Below are 14,751 nucleotides of genomic sequence, written 5' to 3'. Positions count from 1 at the left end.
AGGGGGGCTGTTGGGATCACTTTCATGTGGAATTCGGCAGTCTATTTTTGTTCTTAGAAATAAAGGCCATTCTATGCAACAAATTGGCAACAAACTGAAGATTTTCTACAACAGTGCGTACTACTCTCTTCGGAGGATAGCATAAACAGGCTCTAACCAGAATAGAAAGAGAAGTGGGAGGGCCCGCTGCACAACTAAGCAACAAGATTAGTACATAATAGTCTATAGTTGGAGCACCTCTCTGGTCCTCAACTGGCTGCTTCATTAAATAATACCTGCCAAACGCTAGTGTCAACCTCTACAGTGAAGCGGCAACTCCAGGATGCTGGCCTTCAGGGCAGATTGGCAAAGAAATAGCCATACCTGAGACTGGCTAATAGTGTGGTGGAAGTCATGAGATGGTCTTGGGTTACTTTGGTGCTGGTAAAGTGGGAGATTTGTACAAGGTCAAAGGGATTTTGAATAGGGAAGGCTATCACTCCATTTTGCAACGCCATGCAAGCACAATGGCTGAGTGGGTAGCATTGGGGTCTCATCCAGATCAATATCTGCAAAGAATTTGTATGTTCTCTCTGTGTTTGCGTGGGTTTCCTAAAGGTCCTCCAGTTTCCTCCCACACTCCAAAACATACTGGTAGTTTTTTTTTTAGATTGTGAGTCCCATGGGGACAGGGATCAATTTGGCAAGCTTTGTGCAGTGCTGTGTAATCTGTAGGCACTATATGAATTAAGAATTATTATTATTATGCCATACCCTGTGGACAGCACTTGATAGGAGCCAATTTCATCCAAGAGAACAATGACACAAAGCACATCCAAATTATACATGAACTATTTAGGGAAGAAGCAGGGGGCTGGAATTCTATCAGTAATGAAGTGGCCGCCCAGTCCCAAGATCTCAACCTCATTGAGCTGTTGTGGAAGCACCTTGACCGTATGGTACGCAAATAGTTCCCATCAAGCCGATCCAACTTGTGGGAGGGGCTTCTGGAAGAATGGAGTGAGATTACCTCAACAAATTAACAGCTAGAAGCCAAAGCTCTGTAATGCTGCAATGGCAGCAAAGGGAGCATTATTTGATGAGGTAAAGTTTGAAGGAGAAAATAATTGTTTCAAATGAAAATATTTCAAACCTTGTCAATGTGTGGACTATATTTTCTATTCATTTTGCAACTCATTTGAAAAATAAAAGTATGAGTTTTTATGGAAAACACAAAATTGTCTGGGTGCCCCCAAATTTTTGAGCGGTAGTGTAGATATATTTATGAGGAGGTTGCTGTATATGATCTCAAATATACATTTGTGTTGTGCAGTTTATAGATGTAGAGGTAAGGGTCCAAATCAAGCTGGATAAACCAAGGCCACTTACTCGTAGATCCATGTACTGTAACTGTGGTAATCTGCTTATGTGTCATCCATGGCCTCCCTCCTTCCAAAACTTTTAAAAATATTCTAATGAGATTGAGGGGCTATTTTAGTCCCTCTATGATCAAGCTTTACAGGCTGTTACTGTCTCACCCTTTCGCCCGCTTCCTCAGCGCTTGAACAGTGAGAACTTCTTGCAAGGGGGGGGGAGACAGTGTAACAGCATGTAAAGCCTGTGAAGTATTGTTATATGTTTACTGAAAATGCTTTTATTTTTATATGCTTGCTAAATGCTGAAATTAAGAGGATGCTCAACTGTCGATGAAGATTGATAACAGTGTGATAACACACTCCTGTGCAGCGAAAGAATGTAAGACTTCCTGGGCTGATTTACGATACTACCAATTCCAGGGGAAAAAATGTCTTTTGTTTCTGGGATGCCCATGTGATAATTTACTAACCAATGAACTATGGACATTACCTTTTTATCTTTAACTATCCAAGCCCAGGTCCTGCCCCACTAAAAGTTTCTGTATAATCCTTTGTGATGCAAATAAAGAATCTCTCATCTGCCTAGCCCTGCATGGCATCACTTCTCCACAGAGATTGAGATAGTATACCATACTTTGTCTTGGTGTGATTTCTTTGAGTTCACTTTGTGGATTTTTATTAACAATTAGAAAACCTGAGGTTGTGTGAACTTGGGCAGAATTTGATGAGCCTAATCACAGAGGGGCTAGGCAAGCACTTCAGCTTCATGAGGATAGTATTAAAAGATTATTTTAGATGGTAGGAAGCCATAGATAACAAATATAAGAAAATTGCCACAATCACAGTGCCTGGAACTATGAGTAGGTGTCCCTGGTTTATCATGCCTTTCTGCTTTCTCTATGCATTTGCATTACAATATAATTTTGTGTTTTAACTTACCTTGCAGCCTGTCAGAATCCTCTGTTAAGTCCCAGGGCTTGGCTTTGGTTTGGATGCATCTAAAAAAACACTTGACTGTTTCTGTGCTTCAAACTCCACTGCTTCCACCTTTGTGCTTATATAAAGCTCCTTCCTCCCTCTCCTTCACAGAGCTCACAGCATGGTGAGCTGACAACAATGGTGGAGGGAGAAGCTGTACAGGAGCACTAAAAGTGGGGGCCAAGACCTGAGGAGTCAGCAGCACAGACAAGTCACATGTTGTTTTTTTTAAATGCATCCAAACCAAAGTCCAACCCCTGGGACTACACAGAGGATTCTGTCAGGGTGCAAGGAAAGTTATAACACACAATTATATTATATTGTAATGCAAATGCTTAGAGATAGCAGAAAGGCATATTTGTTATGCACCTCCGGCAAACTGTCTTTAGTGAAAATTTGGTCCTTTGTGACAGGTTCCTTTTAAAAGGAGCTCCTGTATATAAATAAGCGGTTGCCATGTATAAATTATTGAGTGTGTAGTTTCAGTGGTTTATGTATTTTATACAATTGTATTATACAAGTGGGATTGCTTTATTTATTATATATCACAGTGGTGGCAAATCTATGTCATGCGGAACCCTCTTTGTAGGCACGCTTACCATCTCCCCAGACTTGTTCATCATTGGAGCTCTGGCCAGGCAGGAAACAGTGTGGCATGCTGAGTACTCCAATGATCTGTCCCATTGCAGCCTGAAACTGATCTACTCTGCTCACACTAAATTTACCTTAGTGAGGCAGCAGCAGCAGCAGATCAGTGCCTGTCCCTCTACTCCCTCCCCATCCTCCTTTTCACTGAACGGAGGATACAGCAGCAGATAAGATACATAAGAGGTCAGGAGCTGCTGTGGCTGCAACAGTTCAGTGTTAAAGCTGTAAATACTTGAAGAGGTCCTTACAAATGCTTATCATCCCCCTATAATTGATATAAATATAAATCCACAGTTAAAATAATAAACACTGAAGCATGAAAGTTATTAGGGCCATAAAGATTTTTTTTTTGTACAGGAGGTTTAATTTTTGTAAATGTATGAAAACATTATAAATAGAGTATTAAGGTACTCGAAACGGCTCGTTGCTCGGACGAGTATTTCCCCTGCTCGAGATCGAGCATTTAATTAAAAAAAACACAGTGAAGAACAATGAAGAATAGAATAAAACAGTGAACACAGGATCATTTAAGTGAAAAACACAGTGAAGAACAGATTACAGATGTTCGGCACATCTGCTTGTCGGGAGATACGCGCGGAACGGTGCGAACTAAATAGTATGTGAAGAACAATATATATGTGTGAAGAACACATTGAAGAACCCGGTAAGCAGCACAGAGACATCGGGGAACAGGACAGAGACACCGGGGAGCAGCGCAGAGGCACCGGGGAGCAGCGCAGAGGCACCGGGCAGCAGCTCAAAGGCATCGGGCAGCAGCGCAGAGGCATCGGGCAGCAGCGCAGGGGCATCGGGCAGCAGCGCAGGGGCATCGGGCAGCAGCGCAGGGGCATCGGGCAGCAGCGCAGGGGCATCGGGCAGCAGCGCAGGGGCATCGGGCAGCAGCGCAGAGGAATCGGGGATCATTTAAGTGAAAAACACAGTGAAGAATAGATTGCAGATGTTCTGCACATCTGCTTACTTGTCGGGAGATACGCACGGAACGGTGCGAACAAAATAGCATGTGAAGAACAATATATATGTGTGAAGAACACATTGCAGATGTATGGAAACATCTGCAATTTGTTGTTCACACACATGTATAGTGTTCTTCACATGCTATTTTGTTCGCACCGTTTGGCGCGTATCTCCCGACAAGTAAGCAGATGTGCAGAACATCTGCAATCTATTCTTCACTGTGTTTTTCACTGTGTTTTTCACTTAAATGATCCTGTGTTCACTGTTTTTATTCTATTCTTCACTGTTCTTCACATCTGCTAACTTGTCGGGAGATAATATACCCGCGGAACAGTGAAGAATAGATTGCAGATATTTGCATACTCTGCTAACTTATCAGAAGACATTCTTTTTCAATTAAATAACACATTTTATTCTCGAACCATGGTCCCTTTGAAAAATGTTCGAGTCTCCCATTGACTTCAATGGGGCTCGTTATTCGAGACGAGCACTCGAGCATCGGGAAAAGTTCGTCTCGAATAACGAGCACTCGAGCATTTTAGTTCTCGCTCATCTCTAATTATAAACTTATATAAATTTGTGATCGTACCGACACATAGAATAAGAAAGTCATATCATTTGGTGCAAAAAGTTAAAGCTGTAAAAACCATGGCAATATTTGGTCCATGAGCAGGCTAACTTATCATAGTCCCTGGTCCCTGCCTCTACTGAGGACTGCTGTCACTATGGGGGTAGTGTTACTCAGTAAATGACAGTAACATTCATCACTGTATACAGTATTTATCACTATATTTGCTCCTAGTACATTATATATTATATAGTGATCATATTGCTAACATTGGCCTTTCTGTACTGGTATTTATTACCAAAATGATCCTTTTTATGTAGTTGTAAGCAGCCGCCAGTGATCACTATATACAGACCCCAGCAATCCTAAAAAATGTGTAAACTATTTCTAGTACACCACATGTGCATAATAAATGTTGCATAGCCACACAGTAGAGGATAAGAGGGATGTTGGCCTTTTAAAAGCCAAATTTAACAGAAATCCTTTACATCCTTGCATCTTTGTGTCAGGATGCATTTGGAGAGCCCTAGTGGAACAAAACAAAGGAGAACCAGAAAAGTGACCAAAATTTTTGAAAGTACAGGCAGTCCCCGGGTCACATACAAGATAGGGTCTGTAGGTTTGTTCTTAAGTTGAATTTGTATGTAAGTCGGAACTGTATATTTTATCATTGTAATTCCAGCCAGAACTTTTTTGGTCTCTGTGACAATTGGATTTTAAAAATGTTGGATTGTCATAAGAATCAAGATTAACAATACATCTTCATTACAGACACCTGTGATAACTGTTACAGCTGATTATTGTAGCCTAGGCCTAAAGTACAATAAATTACCAATATCCAGTGGTCCGTTTGTAACTAGGGGTTGTCTGTAAGTCGAGAGTTCTTAAAGGGCACCTACCACCACAAATCTACCTATAAAGGTAGATTGGGTGGTAGGTGGATCAATGGGACGTGAGGATAGCCCTTTTAAGGGCTAATCCTCACGTCCCTGCACTTTTTTGATAACTTTAATTTGATATTTATTCAAATTTACTTATGTGGCTACTGGGTCGTGGAGTAGCCGCATATGAGATTACACGAGGCGGCTACTCCACGCCCCGGTAGCCACTTTACACCTCCTACTCACCCATCTTCGACGCGCAGCTACGTCCGGCGATCCTGCCCTCTGCGCATGCGCAGAAGAGCAGGCCCGCGCCTGTTTCGGAGTTGTGACCGCGCAGGCGCGGGCCTGCTCTTCTGCGCATGCGCAGACGGCAGGATCGCCGGACGGGGGCGCGCAGCTACGTGGAGCTGCGCGCCGAAGATGGGTGAGTAGGAGGGGTAAAGTGGCTACCGGGGCGTGGAGTAGCCGCCTCGTGTAATCTCATATGCGGCTACTCCACGCCCCGGTAGCCGCATAAGTAAATTTGAATAAATATCAAATTAAAGTTATCAAAAAAGTGCAGGGACGTGAGGATTATCCCTTAAAAGGGCTATCCTCACGTCCCATTGATCCACCTACCACCCAATCTACCTTTATAGGTAGATTTGTGGTGGTAGGTTCCCTTTAAGTAGGGGACCGCCTGTACACCACTTGGAGAATTTAGCGAGGTGTAATATGTGTATTATCAAGTGGTATAATAAGCATTTTGAACATACAGATGGTTTTCAGATATGATCTGCAATAGATGCCTTAGATGGAAATTGCAATAATTTCTGGAAAAAAACTTATTTGGTGCCCATTATGTAACTCCCAGTTTGTCCCACTGTGAAATATCAGCTCTCTGATTAAGAAGCCATGTGAGAAAGACTTAACATGTAAAATACTACAGGACTCCACAATGATAAAGCACCATTTGTATTTGAGGCAGGATTACAAATCTAGAGGCTCCTAGGGGAAATAGAAAACCTAAAAACCAACAAGTGCCCCTAGTTTATCAGCTACACCCCTCATGGAATTTGGGTCAACAGTCATGGGTGTTACAGCATATTGCAGCTGACACTATGGTATAGGCTCTGCTCATGAGCTGACACCATGCGCGCTGTACTAGTATTGTCATAAAGTACCTTCCCACCGCGCCATAATATTACATCGGGAAGAGGTCATTAATATTATAATTAGGATATAGTGTATATCATGACATTTTGAAGGGGTCACAGTGTGATCAGTTCTGATGGGTGTTGGAAGAACAATTTTATTTCCCAGAATGTATCTACACATGTGTGGACATAAAGTTATTTTAAATTTGTTCTTTTTTAAGTGGTGACTCGGAAAACCCATATAATGTATCAATAACGTCAGAGTACATGTACTTCTTCGTTCTGTCTACTGTATCAAAAAAAAGTATTCTACACATTTTTACACCATTATCTTATAGCTTGCAAGACTTTGGTAGTGTCCTATCACCTCTTTCGTTTCTAGTTGCAGATTTTAAGCTTGTGCTTTTAAATGTAATTATTCAGCTCATTTACCAATGTGTAATTATTATAATTCTGTCTCACTTTGCGTCAATATTGAGATCTTCACACTGTGCTCATCAGGTCGGCACTTCTATTACCGTACTTGCAGCAGCGTGGAAATAAGATAGGGAGTTCCACAGTTTAGCTACAGGGTGCTCATGTTTATTATACAGTAAAGAATTTTATTTCGCAGGTGGTAGATAAGTGAACTTGAACATGTTTTTGAAACACAAAAATGTGGCATCTATTTGGTGCTGACCAAAACATTTCCAAACAATTTTTTAGTTTTGCTACACACATATCTATACAGACGTGTCACGTTTGTACCCAGAAATAGAATCCAAATTGAACTGCACCTTTTTTATTTCTTTCAGTAATGCTATATAGATGATTTCCCAGCATCCAAATGCTTGCTGTCGACATTCACAATCCTTGCCTATTTCCGAAAAGACTGTGGCCCTCATTGTTTAATAATTTTGTGCCAGTATGCTGGTATAGTTTGCACATAAATACATGTGAAACTGCTTGCACATATATTTATGAAGTGTTTCCGCACAGTATGCTTGCCGCAACACACTGTGCACCTAAAGAGGTCTTTCTCGCCATCAGCTGCTTTCCACTGCATCAACATGCAATGTGAGACTTGGTGTCACTGGCCCACATATATCAAAAACGGTGCAAACTGCACTAGGTGCAATTTGCCTTTATAGGGTGCAGTGTGTGACAGATTTATGAATTGTGGCGCACGTTCTTCATTAATCTGGCACACCGTGCAACGCTTCAAAAGAGTGCACAAACTTTTTTTTGGTGCATCTTTAACATGGGGCATGTGACACAATTCTATCAGACATCGCATGATAAATGTGGCGCATGGTCGGACTGTGCACCAGAATGCCCCTTTCAGTGCAGAATTTGTTTTGTTGTGGCAGGAATAGTGCAGCCGCCAGACACTTCTTAAATACACGTGCAAGCAGTTTTCACTAAAAAGGGCTGTAATAAATGTGGGCCACTCTCTTCATCTGTACACCAATTTACCCTGGGTCAGCCCGATAGAAGCTTTCACTTGGCGGCGATTTAGAGAGGATATGATGCCCTGATGAATGCACCTTAATAGGTACATAAAACGCCTATTGCCCTGGAAACCCCATTGATGCATAGGTGAGACCTACTCTTCACTTGAAGAGTATTTGAGCACTGGTATAGCCCACTTGCACAATTTTTTTTACTTACACTGCCTACTTTTGGGCTGTATTTTGAGAACTATATCTGTATGCTTCGTATTATAATTTTAAACTGTTTTGCACAAAAGGTATGGGAAATTAATAGATTAATTAATTTATTTGTTTGATTTGATTCCTGTGAACAAATACACTTCTGATATGCAATTTAGCATTCCGTTAAAGGAAACCTACCACATGATATGGTAGGTGTAAGATGGAAATACCGAGCACCAGCTCAGGGTGAGCTGGTGCCGGAGCTTATTTTTGTTAGTGTCCTAAACCGCTGTATTGCGGTTTAAAACACTTCTTAAACTTTACAGCCGAAGCTGCTTTGGCGCATGGTGGTACATGCCCAGCGCACCATGCGCGTGACTGTGCGCGCGGCTCTCCTTTACTTCCTATGTAGGCTCGACACAGTCGCGCGCATGGTGCGCCAAAGCAGCTTCGGCTATAAAGTTTAAAAAGTGTTTTAAACCGCGATACAGCGGTTTAGGACACTAACAAAAATAAGCTCCGGCACCAGCTCACCCTGAGCTGGTGCTTGGTATTTCCATCTTACACCTACCATATCATGTGGTAGGTTTCCTTTAAGCAGTTTGCCTCACTAATATTCTATTTGGGCCTGTGTGTGTGGTTGCATAACCTGGTCACATGATGCAATGAAATATATCAAGAATCCACAATGCCTAGGTTGGACTTGATGGTCTTTTGCCAGCCTTATATGGTATGATACTATGAAATGGGACGTCCAGCATTATAAATAAGCATTGTACTCTAGGAATTTTAAGTTATCTTAACCCCTTAATGACCGCCCTATCGGGTTTTTACGGCGGTCATTAAGGGTACTTCTTCTGATGCGACGCCTTTCTACGGCGGCGCATCAGAAGAAGTTTTCGGGACACCGGGTCTCGCTGGTGCCGGTGTCGGGCTGTGATATCACAGCCCAGACCCGGCACTAACACCCGGGATCGGAAAAACTCCGAGGGGGATCCGATCCCTCCTGCCGCTGCCCCGGGTTCCGACGAGTGACCCGGAGCTGTCGGCTCCTCTTCTCACCGGGTCCTGCCTTCCTGGCAGGACCCGGCTGTAAGTAACTGAGCATGCGTAACACATAAAATGCAAATAAAGTATATAAAACACAAAACACGTACATATTTGGTATCACCGCGTCCGTATTAATCTGTACAATAAATCTAAATCAATATTGAACCCGCTCGGTGAACTACGTAAAAAAAAAACTCGAAAAACTTCCCATAATATACAATTTTTCATCAAACACCATCACAAAAAATGTTCTAAAAAGTGATCAAAAAAAGTTACGGTACGTAATATGATACGACTGAAAAGAACAACTGTTTTCACAAAAAATGAGCCCTCAACCAGATCTGACAACAGAAAAATACAGAAGTTATGGCCCTGAAAAGTTGTCAATAGTAAAAACAATGCGATTTTCTCCAATATTGGTTTTGCTCAGGAAAATTGAACAAAATAAGAAAAACTATATAAATGAGGTATCACTGCAATCGTAGTGAACCAGAGAATAAAGATAAAATATTATTTTTACGTTACGGTGAGCGGGGGGGGGGGGGGGAAATGCTCACAATCCAAAATAAAAATTGATGATTTTGTTTGTGTCCCCCTTGAAATAGTTAATAAAATCTGATGAATAAGCTTTAGACTCCCAAAATAAATTATTTATACATTGTATCTCATCCCATAAAAAATAAGCCCTCATATGATCGCATTACCAAAAAAAATAAAAATTTATAGGTCGTACAATGTGACAATACAAATCTGCTGTGAATGGCACCTCCATTCATTCTATACTCGGCCGTGCGCCCATACAGCAATTTACCACCACATATGGGGTATCAGTACACTCGGGAGGAATTGGGCATCAAGCGCTGCAGTGCGTTTCATCATTTAATTTATTCTGAAAATGTCAGTTTTGGCCTAAATGAATGTATTTCCAAAAAACTTCCATAGTTTCTAAATCGCAGGTCCATATTTTTTAACCCATGTGAAACACTTAAAGGGTTAATGGACTTAATAGAAGTTGTTTTACATACGTTGAGGGGTGAAGTTTCTATAGTGGGGTAATTTATGGGGTGTTACTATTATTTAGGCCTCTCAAAGTCACTTGAAAGCTGAGTTGTCCCTCAAAATGTGAGTTATGGCAATTTTCATGAAAATAAGAAAAATCGCACCTAAAGTTCTGCACCTCATAACATCCTAGAAAAATGACCGGAAGCATAAAATATCATCCCAACATAAAGCAGATATTCTGTAAATGTTAATTATCAAACTTTTTGGGTAGTTTTACTTCCTGTCTGGAAACCAGAACATTTCAAACTTGGAAAATGAAGAATTTTTACAAACTTTTGCCAAATTTTCACTTTTTTTCAGAACGAAACGCAAAACTTATCATTTAAATTTTATAACTAACATGAAGTACAATGTGTCACGAGAAAACATTCTCAAAATCACCAGGATATGTTAAAGCGTTCCGAAGTTATAACCAATTATCGTGAGACATGTCAGATTTGAAAAATCGAGTCTGGTCATTGAGCTGAAAACTAGTGTCGGTGATAAGGGGTTAAAAGTGTTTTTTTTCCAGGAATCTGTAAAAACGCTAAGTGGCTGTGGGGAAAAAATGTTAACAGCTGGTTACGCTTTGAGGATCTCTGATTCTTGCCTCTAACTGGTGCCATCGTGAAAGGAGGCAGTTTAGTATTCTAAATGAACATACAGTAGATAAGGCCCCTATAAGATGATGATGGATATATATAATGTTTTGCTCTCTCATACTACTGTACCAAGCTGGCTTCCAGTCACCTCCTATGTAGACAACATATCTAACTGACACACTGGGGGTCATTTACTAAGGGCCCGAATCACGTTTTCCCGACGTGTTACCCGAATATTTCCGATTTGCGCCGATTGTACCTGAATTGCCCCGGGATTTTGGCGCACGCGATCGGATTGTGGCGCGTGGCCGAACGAAAACCCGACGTATTCGGAAAAAAACGCCGCATTTAAGAACGGAAAATGTGTTGCTCGGGGCGCACTTACCTTCACTCAGCCCGAGCCGGTGAACTCCAGCGCGTTCAGATGCTTTTCAGCGCAGCAGCGTCACCTGGTGGACGGCGGAGGAACTACCTTATTAAATCCCGGCCGGACCCGAATCCAGCGCACAGAACGCGCCGCTGGATCGCGAATGGACCGGGTAAGTAAATCTGCCCCACTGTCTGACCCCACATCACAAGTCCAGTACTAAAAATTTAAATCAGAGTTATTTGTTGATGTGTTTATCAGAGTAAGGCCTTTTGCTGCAATGTCCAGCCCAAATGCTCAGAAAACATAACTCCGAAACCAGACACTAAACCATCCACAGGTACTTATGCATTGGTGGTTTAGTGTCCCTAATCACCCTTTAGTAAATCCCTCTGTGTGTAACAAGCAGCGGGTTGTGAACCCACTGTGCTATCTAACTGGTTTGACTCAGGGCCACACACTAAGGGCGTTGTCCCTGTACCTCTCTGGTATTCACCCTTTTACCTCTATACAGGAATTTGGACTTTGCTGTGGAGAGCTTGCAACGCTGCTATCTCTTGTGGTGGTCCCAGTATAGATAGCAGCTGGCCCAGCAGGCACAGAGGTACCAAGCTGTCAGGCAAGGCGGGTAGTCAGTAACAGTCTGTAGTCAAGGCAGGCAGGGTTTAATCAGAATCCAGTGGCAGGCAGCACAGGTTCAAGAAGCAAGCCGGGATCATATACCAGGGAGTGCAGAGAAAATCAGAGTCAGGAAGAAGCCAGGGATCACACACTGGTAGCAGACAGGAACAAACACCATACAGCAGAGCTAGCAAGTTAGGAACTTTTGTTAAGGCACGGGGAACATGGCATGCTGGGGTATATGGCTGGTGGTGCACAGTGATAGGCTGGGACAGCCTAGTTGGGAAATGCCTTGCTCCTTTAACACCTTGCCGACTGAGGACGAACTATATTGTCCTTGTGCCGCAAGGGGTGTATGGAGAGAGCTCGCGAGCTGAGCTCTCTCCATACACAGTGGGTAATGGCTGTATAAAACAGCCAACACCCGCCTGCCACTGCCGTGGTCGGTGCTGGCACCGATCGCGGCAGTTAACCTGTTAAGTGCTGCGGTCGAACCCGACCGTGACACCTAACTTACCTTTACATGTGCGCCGCCATCTTGGATACCCGATATGCCCCCTGGAATGTCATTGGAGGGCGGCGATCGGTTGCTATGGCAGCCTAGAGTCTCATTGAGACTCGTAGGCTTGCCAGGTGCAATGATTTCTAGGCTATTAAAAATCATTGTAAAATAGCTATATACTGCAATACAGTAGTATTGCAGTATATAGTATTTGCAATCGGACCATGCAGTGTTAAATTACCCTGGAGGATCTAAAATAATAGTTAAAAATTTTTTTTAATTTTTTAAAAAAATATGAAAAAATAGTAAACAAAAGTAAAAGTTTAAATCACCCCCTTTCCCTAGAACTGATATAAATATAAATAAACAGTAAAAATCATAAACACATTAGGTATCATCGCGTCCCAAAATGTCCGATCTATCAAAATATATTAGCGATTTTACCAGCGTTTAACCCCGTAACGGAAATTGGCGCCCAAAGTCTAAAATGCCACTTTTCTGCCATTTTGAAAAATATAAAAAATTCTATAAAAAGTGGTCAAAAGCCCATACAGTCCTAAATATGAAAGTATTAAAAACGTCATCAAAAGTTGCAAAAAAATGACACCACCCAAAGCTCCGCACACTGAAGTATGAAAAAGTTATTAGTGCCAGAACATGGCAAAATGAAGAATTTTTTTTTGTACAGAAGGTTTTAATTTTTTTAAATGTATGAAAACATTATAAAACCTGTACAAACTTGGTAGCCTCGTGATTGTACCGTGCCAAAGAATAAAATAGACATGTGATTTGGGGCGCTCAGTAAAAGCTGCAAAATCCAAGCCCACAAGAAAACGGCGCAAATGCGTTTTTTCATAATTTTCACTTCATAATAAATACCATCACTATGAAGTTAAATTTTTTACGCAGAAAACAAGCTCAAACAGGGAAAAATAAAAAAGTTACAGATTTTTGAAGGTGGGGAGTGAAAAATGAAAATGCAAAAATGAAAAAGGGCCACGTCCCTAAGGGGTTAAGAAGGTGAAGGGTGGGTAAGTATGGTTATGTCTTGGTCTTTGTAGATCTCTTTTCCGTGTGGCCAGAGGCTTTGCCAGTTGCTAGGGCAACTGCCAAAAATACAGCAAAGAAAATCCTCTCAGAAGTTGTCTGCAGATACGATGTGCCAGAAAATATTGAGAGCGGTAGAGGTACCCACTTTACAGTAGAGGTGCTACAAGAGGTCCTAAAAGCCCTGGGGATAGATCAGGCTTTCCACACTCCCTACAGGCCACAGAGTAGTGGGAAGGTGGAAAGACTTAACGCGACCAGCAAGTTAAAAATTCAAAAAGTAATAAGAGAAACTGGGAAATCATGGGTAGAGTGTCTCCTTTTGGCCTTGTATTCTGTACGAACAACTCCTCGTGGAAAGGAGTCCCTATGAGATATTGTTTGGACAGGCACCAAGGACAGGGTTATAATTTCCTCAGCAGTCACAAGTGAAACAGATGTTGGTGTCCCACTCCCAATAGTGGGGCATGTCTTTGATCCTTGGTGGGTGGCCAACCTAACTGAAAGGGGTTATTCAAAAATGATGGATTATATGCAAGGCATCCCAGGGAATTGGAAAGGGTCGAGGTTCCTGCATTAAAATTAGGAGAAACAACCAGTGGGGAACTGGTAAAGGCCATATTCAAAGGATTGTTTAGGTTGATATGTGCATGATCCAGTTTGGGCATGGGCCCCTAATTTTACAGGTGTGGATAATATAACTTGTGTCCAGAAATGAGCCATTGCTGATCCTGGGACTGATTTTAATCAGAGTGATGGTTCAGCATGTAGAAGGGAAAGATATCATAGCCCCATGGGAAATAAGACAGTTAAACCTTGGTGCCTTTTTCACAATTCCCTGAGGTTAGTAGAACTTGCAGATATGTTGGTGCATTACAGAATCAGCGCCTTTGAGCTACCCAAAGATGTCTATATTGTGTGTGGTCATAATACATACAAGTGGATACCTTTGGGAGCAGAAGGTTTCTGTACCCTGGCTAGATTAACTCCTGCTACCTGGGTATGGAAGAGTAAGGACTTCCCATATGGTACAGTACCCAAGCACATGCTGTATAAACGAAAAAGTAAGGCAAAATAACTTATGCATATACCCTGGCATGAGAAATTTGGCCTATCATTAACACTTATGGGCCTGCCAGTGTGTAATGCTCATAACATTGAGAAACTGAGTTATTTGATAATGTTACAGAATATATATTTGATGCCCTGACTGTAACATCAACACTTACAGTGCAGCTGGCATTGGTAAGTTATCAGCATACTTTAGTTCTTGACTATTTGACAGCGGCGCAAGGTGGTATGTGCCAGTTGGTTGGTCCTGCTTCTTGCCATTATATTAATCC

The 14,751-nt window shown here is 41.9% G+C and overlaps 1 long non-coding RNA gene across 3 annotated transcripts in view; it reads right to left on the bottom strand.

The window, feature by feature from the left end:
* LOC140132938 (uncharacterized) overlaps positions 1 to 14,751 on the bottom strand; it is a 38,704-nt gene that overhangs the window by 15,512 nt on the left and 8,441 nt on the right. The window contains exon 1 of one of the 3 annotated variants that reach the window (XR_011855750.1): positions 11,743 to 11,811. The exons of the other annotated variants lie outside the window; for them this stretch is intronic. This is a non-coding gene — a long non-coding RNA (uncharacterized lncRNA). Of the gene's footprint in view, positions 1 to 11,742; positions 11,812 to 14,751 lie in introns of those variants that run through there. 3 annotated transcript variants of the gene reach the window in all.

Source organism: Engystomops pustulosus, chromosome 5 (assembly GCF_040894005.1).
Source record: "Engystomops pustulosus chromosome 5, aEngPut4.maternal, whole genome shotgun sequence".
Taxonomy (NCBI): domain Eukaryota; kingdom Metazoa; phylum Chordata; class Amphibia; order Anura; family Leptodactylidae; genus Engystomops; species Engystomops pustulosus.
This window is presented reverse-complemented; position numbering and strand designations above follow the sequence as displayed.